At 35.8% G+C, this 20,660-nt stretch overlaps 1 protein-coding gene across 1 annotated transcript in view; it reads right to left on the bottom strand.

Annotated features, from left to right (window-relative positions):
- Positions 1–10,518, bottom strand: part of HAS2 (hyaluronan synthase 2) — a 32,609-nt gene extending 22,091 nt beyond the window's left edge. The window contains exon 1 of the mRNA XM_074266462.1: positions 10,211–10,518. The gene's annotated coding sequence lies outside the window, so the exon portion shown is untranslated. The remainder of the gene's footprint in view (positions 1–10,210) is intronic.
- Between the last annotated feature and the right edge of the window lie 10,142 nt (positions 10,519–20,660).

Genomic DNA, 20,660 nt, shown 5'->3' with positions numbered 1-20,660 from the left:
GGTATTCCTAGCTTGCACAATGCAGAAATAGCCACTTAATAATTTTATAATTGGCTGAATTATGTAAAAGATATAATGTGTACATATTTCCCCTTTGCAGGTATCATAGAATAGTGGTTCTCAAAGGGGAGCATGGCGCCCTTTTCAGGAGGTCCATGAGGTCAAATGTTATTGTCACAAAAGTGGTAAGATTTTTTAATTTAAAATACAGTAAGTAGCAATAGCAATAACATATACAAACAGAAGCTCCTTGGGGTCCTCAATAATTTTGGGGATCATAAAGTTTCCCAGTATCAAAAAGTTTTAGAATCTCTGTCATATACCATTGATTTAGATCTAGAAGATAATCTAGTCTATCCTTTTTACTTTTTATGAGGAAACATTTTTTCAAAATAGATTTAATAAGCATCTACTATCAGACATAGTGATAAGCTTTTTTTTTTTTTATTACAAATATTTCATTTTATTCTCAAAACCAGGGAGGTAGATGATATTATCAGCCCTATTTAATAGGTAAGGGAGGGCAATGAGGTAAATCAGTGGACAGAATCCTAGGTCTTGGGTTAGGAAGTCTCCTTTTTATAAGTTCAAATACAGCCCAGATACTTACTGTCTTACTCTAGGCAAGTCACTTAACCCTGTTTATCTCACTTTCCTCATCTATAAAATTAGCTGAAGAAAAGGTAAAACACTCCAGTATTTTTTGCCAAGAAAAATCCAAATCAGGTGGAGAAGAATTTGACAAAACTGAAAAATGACTGATAATATGAAATACATAAGGAAACTAAGGCAATTAGAAGTTGTGACTTGCCTAGAATCTCATGACTACTAAGGGTCTAAGACAGAAATTGAACTTTGGTATTTCTAACTCCAAGACCAAAGCTATATTCACTGCAACACCAAGAGCTTTGGTTATTATACACTTGCCACAAGGGAAACAGAGTGGGATACAAATACAAAACCTGAGAGTCTCTACCTACAGGAGCTTACATTCTAAAATAGACAGACAATACACCTAGGAGAGTGATGGCCAGGCAGGGGCACTTTAGTGTGTAAAGTTACTGGAAGAGTGAATAGAGCAAAAGTTGAACAGAACAAAAGGTCTATTAGGAACATTGCCAGAGTTTACTTTGATGGTGGTTGCTGAACTGGAAGGAGAGGACATGATGAACACTTGTCAGAAAAGAGATGGGATGAAAATTCTGGAGCTGAAAAAGTGATAATCCCCTGGTCTTAGTCTCTGCCTGGGGTGGACATGTTATCCAATATATTGAGACTCAGAGAAGTTAATTGATTTGCTTATGATCACACAGCTAATAAAGCGTAAGGGTAGGATTCAGTACCAAGTCATTTGATCAAGAATTCTTTCAATTACATTAGGATACTTTCATGTTTGCAATTTAAGGGCAAGGGGTAAGGAAACAAGCATTTATTAAGCACTTAATTATTTGCCAGTCATTGTACCAAGTGCTTTAGAAATATTACCTCATTTGATAATGGTTTCATTGCCTTAACTCAAATCAATGTCTAATGGGAAAATTTAAGCACCCTGGCATGTTAAGTTGAATTAACATAATAAATATAATTTAATATATCTGAGGATAGGTGTCTCAGATCATTGAGTGGGAGGGTGGAGAGGAATCAAATATTTATCATATTCGCTCAGTAACATAGCTCAAGCATATGACAACACTATATCTTTAGACATCTTTGGACATATTTTAGATATCTTTAAAAGTCTAAGCTTTCAGGTAGGTTCTCTTCTTCATGATCATGCTGTCTTTGGCACTAATATGTTTGGCACTAATATTTGGCCAAAGGTCAAATTAAATATATTTCAAAGAAAGACACTGGCTACAACATTTGCATAGATGCATATTTATGATGTGAGGTTCTGAAATATCTGACAACATTGGCTATCTGACTAAAGGCTGAGAATAGAGGAAGAACTATTAAACAAATGAAGTGCCCTCAAAATGCTCCATAAATGGAAAACATTCAATATCACTGTTCCTTTCAGACTCAAATGATTAGTTGTAATTACTAAAACAACAACTTTGATCTAAAACATTTTTAAAAATAGTTTTAAATGATTTAAAATAGTATTAATCCCATTTTATAGCTGGGAAAATTGAGACTCAGAAAGGACAATTGGCTTGCCAAAAGCTGTATATGGCTTATAAATTGGGTGTTCTAATTCTCAAGTCCAGTGCCACTTGTATGCTAGCATCTCTGCCCTTAACAAATTCCCTCTTTTGCATGATATTCTGTCCACCACTATTTCAGGTTTATCATTTAATCTCCATTTCCATTATTTTCTCTGAATCTAATACCTTATCACTAGTCACAACATCCAAGTTTTTTTTTTTTCTTGACTGAAGCTTCGTTTTTGCTGATGCACTTTGTACATTCTCAAAGATTAATCTTTGAGATTAATTATTATTTTTCATTATTCCTATTTCTCATCTGGCTAGACTACTTTGAGACTTTTCTGACTTCCCCACCCAGACCCCTTCTCCCATAGGGTATCTTCTCTCCTACCCAAATAGCCCAATTTTCAAGCTTCCTTTTGTGCATTGTCTTCTCCCATTAGACTTTAAATTCCACAAGTATAGAGGTTGTCTTTTTTTTTTCAAATTCATATCCTAAGTACCTAGCACAGTGCTTAACACATGTTTAATAAATCTTGTTTGATGGAATGGTCATTTATATTCCACTGCCACCATCCCAACCCTTTACATGAATCTTTGATCTACAAGTTGTTGGGTTGTTTTTTTTTTTTTTTTTAGCAAGTTTTTTTTTTAAATCTACACCTGTCTTTTAAAACAGTTTATCTTTTGTTTTTACACCTTCATTTCTGAATATATTTATTCTCTTCCATCTAGAAAGCCATCCCTTGTGACAAAAGAAAAATATATATTCTGCAAAACTAATCAACATAGCAACCTAGCCTAATAGCATATGACATTAACAACACTCATAGTTCCTTACCTCTGTAAAGAATGAATGCTGTGAATTTCTTTGACGTTCTACTCTAATGGTTTAGTTTTATCTCCCCACACTCTCCAAGCCCAAACCAATCTCATGAGTACAAAATCTTAGAAAGACGGGAGGAATCTCAGAGGCCATTTGGTACAACTCCTTATCTGATTCAGGAATTCCCTCCCCAACATCTCTGGCATTTGTTCCCCTCTTTGAAATGCCTTCTTTTCTCCCTTTTCTCACCCAAGTCCTAACCAATTCTCCTAAACTCAATTCAAATCCTCCAATAACTCAGACCTTGCTTAAATTCTATCTAGCCCTAACACTCTATCATTCTTTAATTCTAGAGAATTCTCTAATTCTAGAGCATATTTTATTCTCTTCTTAGAGGCTCAATGCTTTTGCCTTTATGTCAACACCATACAACTGAAGATTTCAATTATCTAATTTCTTTAGGCATGAATTTTGCCTCCCCTACAAGGTTGTCAGCACGTGAACATACTTACTTTGTATCTCTTTCATGGCTTGCTGGCAGTAGGGTACATACTCAATAAGGACTTGTTTTCTTGATTTAATTACAGGACATCTGAGGTAAAGGTAATGAAGTTGCAGATATGTAGTGCAGCTTGTGCAAGATGCAAGGAGTAGGAAGAATTAAAACATATCAAAGTATTTCTAACAAGTTCCCAGTAGAAGTGTTGTCCCTCACATGGCTGCTGGACCTTCCGGGTATGGCCATTCATGGTATGGCCATTCATGGTCATGTGTATCCACTAAGAGCTACACAGAAAAACTGTGAACAAATAAGTCTGAGTGAATGGAATGGGAGGACTGTCCAAGGTAACTATTTACGCATCAGAGTAAGATAAGGCAGAACTTGTGAGGAAGCAGGAAGCCCGTTTATGTCTAGGCTTTTCTTAAGTACTCAAATTGAGACATCTTGTGGTTGATGAAGACAGATGTTGAGTAAAGGATATGAACTTCAGTAATTTACAAGTTACCTATATTCTATATTTAATTAAGGCTTTTTTGAGCAAAGGAAAAGAGAAAATCATGATTGCTTCAGATAGTTAGACAATTTGTGGTTACAAAACAAAGGAAGAGAGGAAATGGGCAACATGCCTCCTTACATAAATCCTACAAGGCAGCTTTCAAAATGGAGACAATTTAAGATCATCATTCAGTAGTACATGACTCTTCTATGATCCTATTTGGATTTTTCTTGGCAAAGATTCTGAGGTGGCTTTGCCATTTCCCTCTCTAGCTTATTTTACCAGATGAGGAAACTGAGACAGAGTTAAGTGACTTACCCAGGATGACACAGCTAATGAGTGTTTGAGGCCAGATTTGAAATTAGGAAGATAGTCTTCCTAATTCCAGGTCTGGCACACTATTCTTTATACTACTTGCCTGCCCCTGTTTTATATTCACACATGAACATACATAGATATAGATAGACAAATAGATAGGTAGACAGATATAGATATAGGTATCCATACATACATTTATGAGATCCCTTCCACCTCTACAAGTACAGGTGAGGAACCTGAAACAAAGTGATTTATTTAGTACTGGAAGCTCCTATTGAGGAACTTTCTAAAAGTGCAGATAGACATCTGCACTGTAAATTCTTGTCTTTTAGAGTTACCTATTAGCATTGAGAGGTTAAATGATTTGCCACACGTCAGAATGGAGAATTCAATACAGATCTTCCTAAGTTCAAGCCATCTTTCTCTCCCTCCCACCCTCCTTCTTTTTCTGTCTCTCTTTCTCTCCATGTGTTTGTTTCTCATTCCATACATATTTAAATTAGTTTATACTGTGTGTAAATGTACAAATATAAGTATGTATATAAAACAGCTAATAGCTCACATTGTTATCACAATAATGTTTGCTTTTAAACTCTTGGAGAAACATTTACGTAGATATCAATATATGTCCATATCTGTACATACATATAGATGACATACATAGTATATTAAAATTTTCAAATTGTCTAACATACATGACCTCATTTTAACATTAGGAAAATGAGTCTTCCTAACTCCAGGTCTGGCACTTTATTCATAATTATTTATGACCCTATGAGGAAAGTATTATAGGCTTTTTTGTCTTGATTTTATAAATAGGAAAACTGAGGGTTAGAAAGGTGAAGTGAACAAGATAGGAGGTTGCTCAAGTCAGATAAGGTTAGATCTGGATAATATCCTAAGGAAAGTCAGAGAGAGTTCTATGGAACATTGAACAATTCACAATTTCTCCAGTTATTTTAATCTATAAAATATTACTAATAACCCCAAAGGATTGTTGTGAAGGAATATGATTTGTTTTTAAACCTTAAAGTTTTATTTAAATGTAAGCACATAACTACTGCCACTACTACCAACTACCATCACCAGCACCATCACTTCCATTACTGCTAGGTCAGAAGATTCCTTTGCAAACTTCTGGAGAAGGAAATATGCTGTGGAAATATATACTGATACACTTTGAAAATTGGCTCCGTTGACCAGACAATGGATGATGAAATTTCAGGATTATTGCCTAATGTTTTCTCTCATCTGTTTGAGAATTTTCAAAGGGAACCCTGTCCTTTAACATTATAAATAAGATTTGAGTATTTCAGTGTCTGGCTATTAAATGAACCCAGCTTTTGTTTTATTAATGCCTCTATATACTTCAAATAACATTGTTAACATCTCTGACATTAACTAGTTGTTTCTTTCAGTGCAAATCATTTAACTTCGTTTCAGGTTCTTCACCCATACATGTAGAGGTGGAAGGGATTTCATAAATCATTTAATCCAATCTCCTCTATTAGTACCTGAAAAAAACAACAACTGAGGCTCATGGAAACTTGCAGCTAATTTTTGCAGTGGATAGCACACTGGACCTAGAGGAAGGAAGACTTGAAATCAAATCTTGCCTCAGCTATGTGACTCTGGGAAAAAATACTTAACCTCTTCTTCACTTTGTCAAATATGCCACCTGTAAAATGGAGATAATAGCACCTACTTTCCATGTGAAAATAAAGTGAGATAATATTTACAAAATGTCTTTCAAAACTTAGTGTTATCTATGTAAATATTAGCTATAATCATCATAATCATTATTAATATTACCTTAAATTCCCAGGTCACATAGATAAGTAATAAAGAGATAGTACTTTAAGGTTTACAAAATACTTTATGTGTATGGATGGATCAGCTAGGTGGCACATATATATACCTTGCAATAGTTCTAGAAAATAGGGGTTATTCACTCCATTTACAACTTACTCAGGATCACACAGCTATTAAGTAATTAAGATGGCATTAGAACTAGAGACACTTTTTGGTTACAGAGCAAGGATTTAAAACCAGTTCTTTTGATAGGGGAAAACTTTGGTACAATGAATTAAAATAAGTATTGGCTCTAAAATCAGAAGAATGGGATTCAAATTTTGTCTTTTATCACTCACTCACTGTCATCTATGAAATTGAGGTGGGGGAAGAGATTGACTAGGTAACCTCTGAGGTTCCTCCTTCCTCTCAATCTATAGCTCTATTATCCTAAAGGACCTACGTCCACATCTTGCCTCTGTAGCTGATTACCTGTAGGACCTGGACCAAATCATAACTTTTCTGGGTCTCAGTTTCCAAAACTATAAAAGGAGGAGTAATTTGCTTTTTGAGTAACTGTACTATATTACCTTCTGGCTTTTAATCTATGATCCTATGTCTTCCTCCAAATGCAGCTCTCTTTTCACTAAAGGATGATGGATAGGAATTTGTTGAAGTTTAGTTGCTTTTGGTCTTGTTTGACTTTTTGTGACCCCATATGGGGTTTTCTTGGCAAAGATACAGGGCAGTTTTGCCATTTCTTTCTCCAGCTCATTCTACAGATGAGGAAACCAGAGGCAAATCTATTTAAGTGACTTGACCAGGATCATACTGCTAGTAAATATCTGAGGACAAATTTGAACTCAAGAAAAGAGTCTTCTTGACAATAGGCGCAACTCCCTATACATACCGCATATATCAATAAAATGAGATAATGGATATGAAATGCTTTACAAACTTTAAGTAGATATACAAATATAATCTGACTTTATTCACAGGATAATAGTGTAGTTCAAAGTGTACTTTATTTTTGTAAAGAAGGTGTCAGGGGGAAGCTAGGTGGTGCAGTGGATAGAGCACCAGCCCTGAATTCAGGAGGACAGAAGTTCAAATCTGGTTTTAAGACTTCCTAGCTGTGTGATCCTGGGCAAGTCACTTAACCCCAGCCTCAGGGGAAAAAAAAAAGGTATCAGAATATATCACCCTGAGACAAAGTATTTCAAAGGAAATAGTACTTCACAAGCTGGAAGAGACATTGAGAAAGGTATTCCAATCCCTTCATTTTACAGAGGAAGGAAGATATAAATAGAGAAGTGGAATGTTTTTTTCTAAAATCGCACAACTAATTAGAGATAGAGACAAATGCTGATTCAGGATTGGGACATGGATGCTTTGCCTTTGAATCTTTTTTCCACTGCTTTAACCAAAGGATTTTCATAACAAAGATTCTCTTATTGTTATCATTAGACATATACTAAGATGGACACATTTCTCTCTGTGTGTATGTGTATGTGTTCATTTTTTAAGACTAACTTATTTTAATAATGCATATGATATAATGTATATATTTTAATTAGTTCATGCTAATGATGAATATACATATCTATTAAAGGATTAAAGGAAAATTACTGGGGAATCTATTGAGTCAAAGGTTTGCATGAATAACTACAATTCTTGAAACACAGGACTTTTTTCTCTGTTATCTTGTGAGTTTCTTGGGGACATTGAGCCTCCCCAACAACAACAAAAAGGCATGAAATAGACTTGTGAACATTTAAACCAGGAAACTTTCAAAGATAAGAGATTATTTGATTGATTCTTTAGTGCAAAATTTGAAGTAAAATTTGAATGATTTAAAAATCATATGCAGCCATCACCAATCACTCGTCCTCCCCTCCCCCCCACACCCTTTTAGTTTGCATTCTAGCTGGCTGAAGCTTACATTGAACTTATTTTAAAAGATGAAATTTTAAACTGACATTTTGGGCTTGAGTTTGCCTTGAATCTAGAGTGCTTTAATCTTAAAAGGGTCATTTGAAAATCGTAATCTCTATTAATACCTTCAAAGATACTCTCTCTGATTTTAGGGCAGATGGAAACCTTAGACACAGTCTTGAAATAACTAATGGAAATTGGAAGTTAATCTCTCGGAAGCTAACCTAAAAGAAATTTAATTGCATTTCAAAAAAACAAAAACAAAAACAAATTCTTCTCTAAAACTTTAGAACCAGTCTCTTCCACTTTTTGAGAAGCGTCTTTTCACTCACCCAATTCTGGGAAAGCCCCTTTTACCGAATCGGGAGCCTTCTGAACTATTGTGTCACATCTCTCCCCCCTCCCATGTGACGTCAAAGGCATTCCCTGCCCTGCCACGTGGGTTTTGTAGGGGAAGGAGGATATCTGAAACTGAGCTTCCCCATTCGCCCGCAGCTGCTGGGAGACACCACCGACTATTGCTCAGTATCCGGCTCCGTGGGTAATTGAAAGGAGAGGAAGAGCTGAGGAATCTCCACACCAACCCCCAAAGGCTCCAAATTTTAGACTTGGTCGGCTGCCTAAACCCTGTCCCTTAGTCCGGGAGGCATTCCATGGCGCACCTATTTCTCAGTCAGGGCGTAAGAGATGGGGGTAGTTGGCAACCTCAGTAGTGTAACATGAGCCAACTTTTTTAAGCCCTCCTCCCATCTCCCTTCTCCACCCAGTCACAATCCCCCCCTCTCAAGCCCTAATTATCTTTTCAGCGCGACTTTCCCTCGGGGTCGTTTCTGGGTTCCAAGAAAGTCTCTCAACGCTCACACAAACCCACTTTTCAGACCCGCCCTCCTGCTTCTAGGGACGCCTTTTGGAGAGCGCTCTCCTCTTAATGCGGCTGGGCGGGAACCAGCGTGACGAATTCAGTTTAAAGGTGTGGATAAATCCCGACTCAGTCTCACAATCTTGCTCCCAAGGGTCCACCCCCCACTACCCCCCAGGTCTGGTGCCCTCGACCTTCGTTACCAAATCCCGAGCCCCAACAATTCCCGCAAACCCAAACCGTGGAGTATCAGAGAGCAAACTAGACCACGGAGCTCAGTTTATAGGGAGGTGGGTTCTCTTTGGAAGTTGCCTCCACCACTTTCCTCCCCTCCTCCCACAACCCCCCCAATCAATACTTAATCTCTGGGCACAGTGGGGATGTTCTAAGGACGGACCCAATTAACTGAGAGGTGTCGGCCCAGCCAACTAGCTCATCCTCCCACCTCCTCCTTTCCCCTCTAAGGGTGCTTAGCCAGATGTGCATTAGCAGAAAGAACAGATGCTCCAAAAGAAAGCTTCACAGAGAAGGGCTGGGCTGAGTCCCCGCGCTCTCAAGCCGGGAAGGTTATATGTAAGGGTTGTGAGGGAGGAGAGTCTAGGGGAAGGAGAGTGGGAGTGGCTGCGTCCCCGCCGGATCGCGCATTACCGCGAACATTCGAGGTGGCACTAGGGCCCTCCCTCGCTGGGATCCCTTCTCCTTCGAGTGAAGGACCAAGATTTCTTAACCCTTTATTTTCCGCAAAGAAAAGAAGTGAGCGGAGCAAGAAGAAAACTAATGACAGAGTTAAGATATTTATCGATGTACAGATACGTGAGAGGAGTAGAAAATTGAGAATTGAGAAAATAAAGAATTGAAAAGACAATGGGATGAGAGAAAAAGCTGTCAATAGGCGCTTTTCTCTCTTCCTGGGATTTTTGATTTTCTAAACTGTAAGTCATTCCAAAGCTCCCATGAGACAAAGATAGGAAACTCCATCCTGAGACATGCAGCGCTCTCTCTCTCTCTCTCTCTCTCTCTCTCTCTCTCTCTCTCTCTCTCTCTCTCTCTCTCTCTCTCTCTCTCTCTCTCTCTCACCTGCACCTCCTTAAAAAGGGAATTTATCTAAGGGAACTCAGATTTAGTGGGGGGAGAAAAGATGATTTGCTCAACCTAAAATACTTTTTTTTTTAAGTTACCTGAAATTTTTTGGTTACAAACTTTGAAACACCAACCTTTTCTTAAGGATATTTTTAAAATAAACATACAGATATTTCTATACATGCATACCTTTCCACCTATCTCTGATTTCATACCTGTCCTATGCACTGAAATGCCACCATAAATAACTTACCTTGTTCAGCTTTTGGTCATAAAGGTCTTCTTCAGCCCGCTGTGTGGTCCCAATGTGTTGGTAGTGAGTTCCCAAAATTGAGGTAAAAGGAGATCAGTTGAATTTGTGACGGCCGGCCAAAAAAATTAAAAAAATAAAAAATAACATTAAAAAGAGGGGTTCTATGAAAATCCCAAGATGGACTGTTCTCCCCACTTTTAGTGGATTTTGTAATTATTATTTTGTGTACTTATTTAAATTCAGAGTCGGGTCTCAAAGTCTCGATGTATATTGTTTGTGTCCTTGAAATAAATTACTAATTTCCCCCCTCTTGCTCCCGGCTCTGTATATGAGAAAGTGTCCTTTCAGTTTCAAAAGCTGCTCTCATGAAGAGTCAGCAGAAGTCTTCCCAAGATGTGCAGTATCAGGAGAAAGTCTTCTTTGGCTGATGCCGGCCAGTTCAAGTCCCTAGTTCAATGAGCTTCTCAGAGTAGGGGCTGGGTAATTTTTTCCAGACGTCTTGACTTTTTCTTTCCTGCTATTGCCTTTCTGCCTTCTCCAACTTAAGGGGGTCTTTAAACAAGTGAGACTTGCTGGTTGTTTTAATAGGGCGGAGGATGGGGGTGGGGGTGAGGGGAGTGGAGAAAGGAGGTGTGTTGGGGGAGGGCGGGTGGGGAAGGGAGGGGAGGGGAGGGAAGAAAGAGAAGGCAAGAAAGGAAAGAGGAAGGAGAGAGGGAGGAGAAGAGAGGACAGAGGAGGGAGGAGAGAGAGAGAGAGAGAGAGAGAGAGAGAGAGAGAGAGAGAGAGAGAGAGAGAGAGAGAGAGAGAGAGAGAGAGAGAGAGAGAGAGAGAGAGAGATTCACAGAAAGTCACTGTCTTAGGTTTGGGGCTAATTCAAACGCCAATGATTTTTTTTTTTAATTGAATTGCAAAAGTTTGCAGAGAAATGCTATGCACATATGTTAGCACTACCTGATTTCTTTTTCATGTACAACAATCTGAACTTTAAAAAAAAAAGCACATTTTAGCAGTTTCTGAACTTCATGGACCATTTCTCTATGATATTTTAAGGGGAGGGAGGGGGAAGAGGGGAATGATGCCATTCATAGATTTCGGCTGAATTGAATGGGATATATATATATATATATATATATATATATATATATATATATATATATATGTGTGTGTGTGTGTGTGTGTGTGTGTGTGTGTGTGTGTGTGTGTGTGTGTGTGTATGTATGGACAATATCTATAATTTGTGCTTATATATGCATATATAAATTTTTCTTTGTATTTATAATTTATATGTTAAGGGTCAGAAGATAAGGAAGTGACAATAAATTTTTAATACCAAACCTTGTATTTCTGCCTGCTTCTCCCTCAGTCTCCCCTTACCCCTACACTGCACTCCCACCCCCACTTCTTTTCCCTGATAGATACTAGAATCCAAATTCGGGACGAGGGAAAGTCCCTCCCCCTTTCCGGAATTAGCGGAGTTGAGCGGGTTAAGAAAGTCAGAATTATGATCAGCTAAGTACAACACTTTGTTAAATCTCGCCTTCTCTCCGAGTAAAAACGTTAAAATAGAGAGTTTTTTAAATGCCTCTACAAAAGGAAAAGGAATGGTCTGTCAGCCTAAAGACAATCACCGCAATTGCTGCGAAAATCTCATTAACTGCCCTGGGTTTCCTGAATGCCTTCCTCGAATATTAGCAGCCAAGAGGCTGGGTGCTGGTATCTGCAAATACTGCAACAGTCTCCCCAACCAATGCCCCAATCCTGAAGACTTCCCTGGCGTGGTCACTGCCCCACCCCGCCCCCTACTTCTTCCATTCAGTCTCGTGCTGACTCCAAAAGACCAGAAGATGGCACTGTTTAGGAAATAATGAGGGTGAAATCTCAATTAACTCCACGAGCTCTGGATGACGCTCCAGTTGACTCATAGTAGGAACCGCTCGAAGGGACTGTGTGTGTGTGTGTGTGTGTGTGTGTGTGTGTGTGTGTGTGTGTGTGTGACGTTGGGATTCATGTGTGTGTCCACAAAGGTTTACCTGATTTCCTGAAATAATATGACAAGTGAGAAAAGCAAATCAAAATAATGGTAAGGATGCTTCATCATTTTTCACCAGAGTCTGGGTACTGGTTCTTCTTGAATGCAAGCCGACCAATCTCCGAGGAGGGGTCAGAGCCCGCTCCCTATTCAATTTGATATAAATAATCACACACAGTTCAGCCTGAAACAGAATTTTCCTTGGTACACTAAAGGGAACATTAATTACATGGGTCCTATGACTTCACCTGGTTCTACAGACACACGCAACCATTTGTCCCTGGCAAACTTCCTAAGATTGCTTTCATTTCAGCAGACAAATGACCTCATAAAGGTATTTTGTAAATTTCATAGGTTTCTTTCTCCTGAAACCAACCTGTAAAATTTTAGATAAAGCTTTTGGTAAGATACACTTTTTACTTTAGCTTAGTGTCCCTTTTAGTTTGTGTTACTTATTCTGGATACCTTTATACATTCTAAATGCATGAGATTTGCAAAAGTGGAGGGACTTCTTATGACTCAAAGATTTAGGTTCACATTCTGCCTGTGACACACTAGGGCTGCATGATTCTGAGTGAATCACAACTGTCTCCAGGAAACTGTCTCAAAATGAGAAGTTACAGAGGGGTTGCAGATCTGCATTGCTGAAGGAAGTTTCCATATCCAGAATTCCCCCACAAGAAAAAAATTGTAGTTCCAGAACAAATTATAAAAACGAATGAGAAAAAACTAAACTAAACTAAACAAAACAAAAAGGAGTGAGAAGCAAGAAAGAAGTACTGGGGAATCAGGAAGTCTTAGTTTTTTGTGACGTCTAATAATACCTAAATGGGTGATCTTTCCCTCATTTGTCTCTTTGGGCTTAAACACTCATCTCCAAAATAGGGATGGAAGATAGGGTAAAGAAGGGAAGTTAAATGAACTTCAAAGTCTACTCCAAGTCTAAAAATCTCTTATTTCTTCATTCAACATGATCATTTTACAATTCTGGAAACTGAAGCCTATATAAAGAACGTTATTAGGCAAAAATCACACAAATAGTAAGAAGCAGATCCTCTTCACCTAGACAAGTAAACTTGAATACTTTCTATGATGGGGAACTCACTATCCCCACAAAGTGGCTCATTTCCTGTCTGTATAGCTCTGATTTTGGACATTCTTCTTCATATTTTAACCACAATGTTCCTTTCTACAACTTACACTGCTTTACATTGATAGCAAATGAACTCTTGAAAGTTTTTTTTTTTTTAATATTAGCACAGTTGTCATTTTTATTATGTACACATTTACAAAGATTTTAATTGTTCTCTACTTCCAACTCTTCTTACCCCCAAGAAGTAAACAAATTTAAGTAATTAGACATTGAACTCTAATTTCTATATACCCTACCCATGTGCTAATTAAATAGGAACCAACTTTTGAAATGGACTTTTAGAAAACAATTGCCTTGGATAATTTGAAATCTGGAGTTCTTGAATGATCAAAAGATGCAATCATATGATTTTTAAAAAGAAGTGGTAAGATGGTAAAGTTAGGCAGAGGTTTTCCTATAAAATCTTGTGTTATCTCAGGCAATTTATCCTACAAAATCTATTTGAAGACTTCTGGTGGTAGAAATCAAGTACCTCTCTTGATAAGAAAAGAAAAAAAAATGAGTTGTTCAGGGTCACAAGCTGATCAGTGTCAGAACCATACCAGACAGTTTGACACAGTAGACAACTTAATTCATATCTCTGGGCTTTTGTATCCTTATTATAAATAACATAGCTATAAACATCTATCAACAAGTCATTATTCTTTCTTTCTGGTATGGCTTTACTACTTATGCCCAACAATTGGATTATCAGGTGAAAGGCCAGTTCCACAGATTTTCTAGTAAGGGATATTGCTGTATCTCTTCCAAGAAGATTGCATCAATGTACATTTCCATCAACAACATATTACCTCATGTCCATTTTCCATTTTCCATACCCCACATACACACACTCTTAATTTCTTAACTAGCTATCATTACAAGAAGAAAATAAAAATTAAATTGAAAATAAATTTGCTGCCACTAAATAATATACTGATTAAATTTGGCCTCAGAAAATGATAATATGCACCTCACTTTCATTGCTAAGGTAAAAAGACTATAGATGTGGAACATACTATGTACTGTCAGACATAATTGATATGTTGGTAAATTTTTACAGCTGTACTCCTTCTGCCCCTCTTTTGTAAATTCTTTCTTAAAAGATATAGCTTCCAGACTTGAATTCAGGAGGATGGGAGTTCAAATCTGGTCTCAGACACTTAACACTTCCTAGCTGTGTGACCCTGGGCAAGTCACTTAACCCCAGCCTCAGGAAAAACAAAAACAAAAACAAAAACAAAACAAAGAAAGGAACTGAAAGAAAAATTTTGAAAAATAAAAGTCATATTAAAAAAAAACCACGAATAAACTTTTTAAAAATTGTCTTATTATTACACATATCCAGTTGTTTTTTTTTTTTTTTTCAATTATGGGAGTTCTTTGAAATGACTTCATTCTTTTTTTTACCAACTAGAAAATAGTCATTAGAGTTTTTCATTTTACAAATTACTTCATAATTTTTCCTTCTTAAAGAATTTAAATAACTGGACCTGTATCCCAAAGAGATCATAAAAAAGGGAAAAGGACCTACATGTGCAAAAATGTTTCTAGCAACTCTTTTTATAGTGGCAAAGAACTAGAAACTGAGTGGATGTTTTTCAGATGGAGAATGGCTGAATAAGTTATGGTATATTGATGTTATGGAATATTATTTTTCTATAAGAAACTATTAGCAGGATAATTTCAGAAAGACATGGAGAGATTTACATAAATTTATGCTAAGTGAATTGAGTGGAATCAAGAGAATATTGTACACAGCAACGATGATTAATTCTGATGTTCACGGCTCTTTTCAACAGTGAGATGATTCAGTCCAGTTCCAATGGTCTTGTGATATAGAGAGCTATCTGCCTCCAAAGGGAAGGCTTTAGGGACTGAGTGTGGATCACAACATAAAATGTTCACTTTTTATTATTATTTGCTTGCATTTTGTTTTCTTTCTCCTTTTTTTTTTTTTTTTTTTTTTTTTTTTTTTTTTTTTTTTTACTTTTTGATGTGATTTTTCTTGTGCAGCATGATAAATGTGGAAATATACATATATAAGAATTTCACATATTTAATATATATTGGATTAATTGCCATCTAGGGGAGGGGGAGAGGAAAGGGAGAGAGAAAAAAAAATTTGGAACACAAGTTTATGCAAGGGTGAATGTTGAAAACTGTCTATACATATATTTTGAAAATAAAAAGCTTTAGAAGTAAAAAAAAAAAAATTAATTTAGATAACATGAGTAGATCATAGCATGTTAAAGTAGGAAGGGATTTTTCACCAGAGATGATATAGTTCAAACTCAAAAGGAAATATGAATCCCCTGCATAAAATCACCACCAATATCACTACCAGGTCTATTTCCAAAGATAATGATCATGGAAAAAAAAAAAAAAAGGCACTATATGGTCTTAAATATTTATAGTAACCCTTCTTTGTTATGGCAAAGAATCATTAATTGGTAAATAGTTGAATATGTGGTATATAATAGTTACGGAATACTACTGTGCTATTAGAAATGATGAGCTCAATAATCTTAGAAGAACATGGACAGACTGGCTCAAAATAATGAAGAGTGAAATGAGCAATGTATAAGTAACAGCAATTTTGTTTTAACAATAACCTTGAGTGACAGTCATTTTGACTATTATGAATACTCAAATTAACTACAAAGGACCTATGATGACACTATTTGAATCCAGAAAAAGAACTGATAAATAGAAGTATATATAGAATTATTTTAAATACATATGTATGTGTGTGTGTGTGTGTGTGTGTGTGTGTGTGTGTGTGTGTGTGTATACACTAGTTATCTCATTTCTGCATGAGCATCTGCTATGGAAAGAGTAGCCTTTGATAAGAGTTATCTAGCAATTTTGGCAGATGGAGATAGGTACTAACACTCAAAGTTACCTTTAAATATCAGAATGTTCTTCATCATATAACATCTACAGTTACTTAAAATAATTAGCTTGGCCAGTTAAAGTATAGAATTATATAATTTCAGAATTGAAGGGAATTTTGGAAGGTCTCTAATTTGTTCCTAAATATAAATCATGTCTATATCTAATATTCTTTTTCATTTTTTATTATTTAAAGTTTTTTATTTACAAAACATATGCATGGATAATTTTTCAACATTGACCCTTGCAAAATCATGTCTTCTAAATTTACCCTTCCTCCCCTCCTCTCTCTCCCCTAGATGGCAGGTAATCTAAAATATGTTAAATATATTAAAATATATGTTAAATCCAATATATGGATACATATTTATATAGTTATTTTGCTGCACAAGAAAAATCAGATTAACAACAACAACAACAACAACAAAAACTGAGAAAGAAAACAAAATGCAAGCAAACAACAACAGAAAGAGTGAAAATGTTATATTGTGAACCACACTCAGTTCCCAGAGTTCTCTCTCTGGATAGAGATAGCTCTATCACAAGATTATTGGAACTGATCTTAACCATCTCATTGTTGTAAAGAGCTATGTCCAGCAGAATTGATCATCATATAATCTTGTTGTTGCTGTGTACAATGATCTGGTTCTGCTCATTTTATTCAGCATCAGTTCATGTAAGTCTCCCCAAGCCTCTCTAAAACCATCCTGCTGATTATTTCTTATAGAACAATAATATTCCATAACATTCATATACCCTGATAATTTATTCAGCCATTCTCCAACTGATGGGTAACCACTCAGTTTCCAATTTCTTGCCACTACAAAAAGGGCTGCCACAAATATTTTTGCACATTTGAGTCCCTTTTCTTCTTTTAAAACCTCTCTGTGATATAAACCCAGTAGAAACTACTGGATTAAAGGGAATACAGTTTGATAACTTTTTGAGCATAGTTCCAAAATTGCTCTCCAGAATGGCTAGATCCATTCACAGTTCCATCAATAATTATAACTAATATTATTTTTTTTCCCCCTGAGGCTGGGGTTAAGGGACTTGCCCAGGGTCACACAGCTAGGAAGTCCTAAGTGCCTGACTGAGACCAGATTTGAACTCTGGTCCTCCTGAATTCAAGACTGGTGCTCTATCCACTGTGCCACCTAGCTGCCCTCTGACACTGCTCTCAGTGACACTTATCTAGTACCATCCTCTCTGTATATGTCTATATAATAGATCACTGGCTTCCCAGTAAAGAACCCTAGATCCATGTCTCATTTGTCTATGAGTTAAGGTCCTGGTCCAAATTTTCTGTATTTTCTCTAAATAATTAATATTATTGATTAAAATCCTTGCAAATTACACCCACTTAAAGTGAAATGGGCATTGTGTAGGAGGTGCTGCATCTCCTTTTCCTTGAAGTCTTCAAGAAAAGGTTCGATTGCCCTTTGTCAGAGAAAGGGAATTCTCGTTCAGTTAAATTTAAAAAAAAAAAAACAAAAAAACAAAAACAAAAAACAAACAAACAGATATAAAGCACTATTATGAAATCAAGACTGCCATAGAAATGTTTTAACACTTGGTCAAACTGGGATTCCTAGCTAAATAAACTAGAAACTTCCAAACACCAGAAATCTATGAAAAAAGTGTTCTATAGGTCAAACTAATGGATACAAATCTGAATCATGAGTTTATGGTTCTTCAAACTATGATACAGGGAATTGGAAATGTATCCTCATTAAAATTTACTACATGTACGGCTTGACTGGAACAGAACTTTTTGAAGGCTCAAAAATATTTAGTCAATTTAGAACATAGGGAATAATTTAAGAATGAGGAATTCGAGAGAATAGGGATTGAGAAAGTTACAACATCTGATTTAACAATACTACTATTATTTCTATTTTTCAAAGTGATCAGGCAAAAAAAGGGGGAAAAAAAAACCCTCTATGGTCTAAAATATTTAAAGCAGTTCTTTTTGTGGTGATAGAGAACTAGAAACTGAGGATGAATTGGGAATTGAGTATTAGGAAATTCCTGAATAAGTTGTGGTATATGATAGTGATGGAATACTACTGTACTATAAAATATGAATAAGTTGATTTTAGAAAAAATGTGGAAAGACTTGCATGAAATAATGAATTGTAAAGTGAGCAGAACCAAGAGAATGCTATATACAATAACAGCAATATTGTTTGAAGAGTAAATGTATTTACCTAACATGCTGAATTATATGAATGTTCAAATCAATTACAAAGTATCTATGAAGGAAGATGTCCCATGTTAAAAAAAAAAAAAAAAAAGAACTGATATATGGAATTATATAGATAAGTATATGTATATATGTATGTGTATACATATATTTGTGTACACATATATTTATTTGCATGTGTATATACATATATATACATACATATATATACATACATACATATATATGTGTGTGTGTATGTATATATATATATATATATATATATATATATATATATATATATATATATATATATATATATATATATATGTATACACATACAGACACCTATCTGTGTATATGCATACCAAAGGTTGTCCTTCTGTAGTATAAGGTTAGTAGGTATAGAGGGAAACAGTTTAGAACTAAAATGTAATCCAAAAATAGTTTTAAAAGAAGTTGGTACAATACATTTCTCCTCAAACCCAAGTAATGCAATTCTATCCTTGCCAAATATTATTTCCAGAACACATCTTAAAGGGAAAAATTGAGATAAAAGAAGGAAGAAAATTCATAAACATTAAAATAAGGAAAGTGATTTATTTATCTGCTAAAAGGAATAAAAATATTATGCAATAGAAATAATATTAGATTAAAATGGTTATAGATAGTCAACTATCTCAGTCTGAGATCTTATTTTTATTAACAGTAACCAGGTTCTAATTACTTTTATCTTTATGAACCTTAGTTTATCCATCTGTAAAATAAATCTAACTATATGTTTGCTACACAACTTTCCTCTTGATGTGAAATTCAATTAACATAACGTATGTAGTTGCTTTGTTTCCTATAAATGATTATGTCCCCTCTCCAAATTACTTTGTATCTACTATATTTTTATATACACACACATATTTGTATTAATGAATCTTTCTATGCATTATGTCTTTCTTCCAGAGAATACAAGTTACTTGAAGTTAAGTACTATTTCTTTTTTACCTTTATTCTCCAGTTCACAATAAGTTTTTGGATGAATGAACAAGTTACTAAATTAATGGAGTATCAGATGAATTTGAACCCTGATCTTCTGGACTCCAATTCCAATATTGCATAATTTTGTTAGGCAGCTAGGAGGTGCAGTAAATAGGGCACTAAGCCTAGGGTCAAGAAAACTCATCAAGCACTAAGTAGGTAGTGATGCTTAGCAAATCACTTCACTCTGTTTGCCTCAATTTCCTCATTTGAGAATTGAACTGGAGAAGGAAATGGCAAATCTTTCTAGTATCTTTGCCAATCCCCAAATGAGGTCACAAGATGTTAGATACATCTGAAAAAATGACTAAACCACATACTTTTGTCAAGATGATGCTATGAACCTGTAAATTCATTTATTCTATAAACATTTTCTTTCTTTTTTTTTTTTTTCTGGAGTAATCACAGTGAATGGGAGTGCTGTGAAGTTGATATAGGTTTTTAAATAAAAACTAATCTAGTCAACAGGCTTGTATGACTAACAAAAGGAGTGAACAACAAGTTCATGACAATGCAATTGCCACTTGAAGGAAAATACTGTATTACTATAGTCCTATAGTAATACAGTATATTTACAGTATATTCCTATACTCTTTCCATGACAAACTCTGATGATGTCCAATAAAAATATAAAGATGACTTTGAGACCCTAATTGTCAATGTACCAAAAGAAACCAAGCCTATAAATATGAATGACTTTAATGCTAGAGTAGGCTCAGACTACCAGACATGGCAGGGAGTCGTTGGGAAGAATAGAGTTGGTAACAACCATAGGAATGGTCACTTTCAAGTGAAGACTTGTGATCTATGATCTTCTCATCATGAACCTAAATACAATAAAACTTTAGGGATATACCCTCACAGGAAACATTGGACTATTATGTCATTGTAAAGAGAAGAGACAAGTCAGGATGTGATAGTGATGAAGGCAATGTAGGTTACAGAGTGCTGGACTGATCATAGATTTATCCTTTCCATGCTAAATATTCAAATTAAACAAAAGCAGCAATCTCAAGGCAAAATGACTGCCAGAAGACTTAATGTCAGCAAACTAGAGAACTTCTCTGAATGGAAACAATTTCTTGCTAACTTGGAGGGAAAGTTGAGCCAAAACAGAGTTGGCAACCATGGAGCAGAAAAGGAAATAGACAGCTTTCAGAGATTTGATATATAGCAC

This window comes from Sminthopsis crassicaudata, chromosome 1 (genome assembly GCF_048593235.1).
Source record: "Sminthopsis crassicaudata isolate SCR6 chromosome 1, ASM4859323v1, whole genome shotgun sequence".
Lineage (NCBI taxonomy): Eukaryota > Metazoa > Chordata > Mammalia > Dasyuromorphia > Dasyuridae > Sminthopsis > Sminthopsis crassicaudata.
Note: the sequence above shows the minus strand (reverse complement) of the source record. Positions and strands in the feature narration are given on the sequence as shown.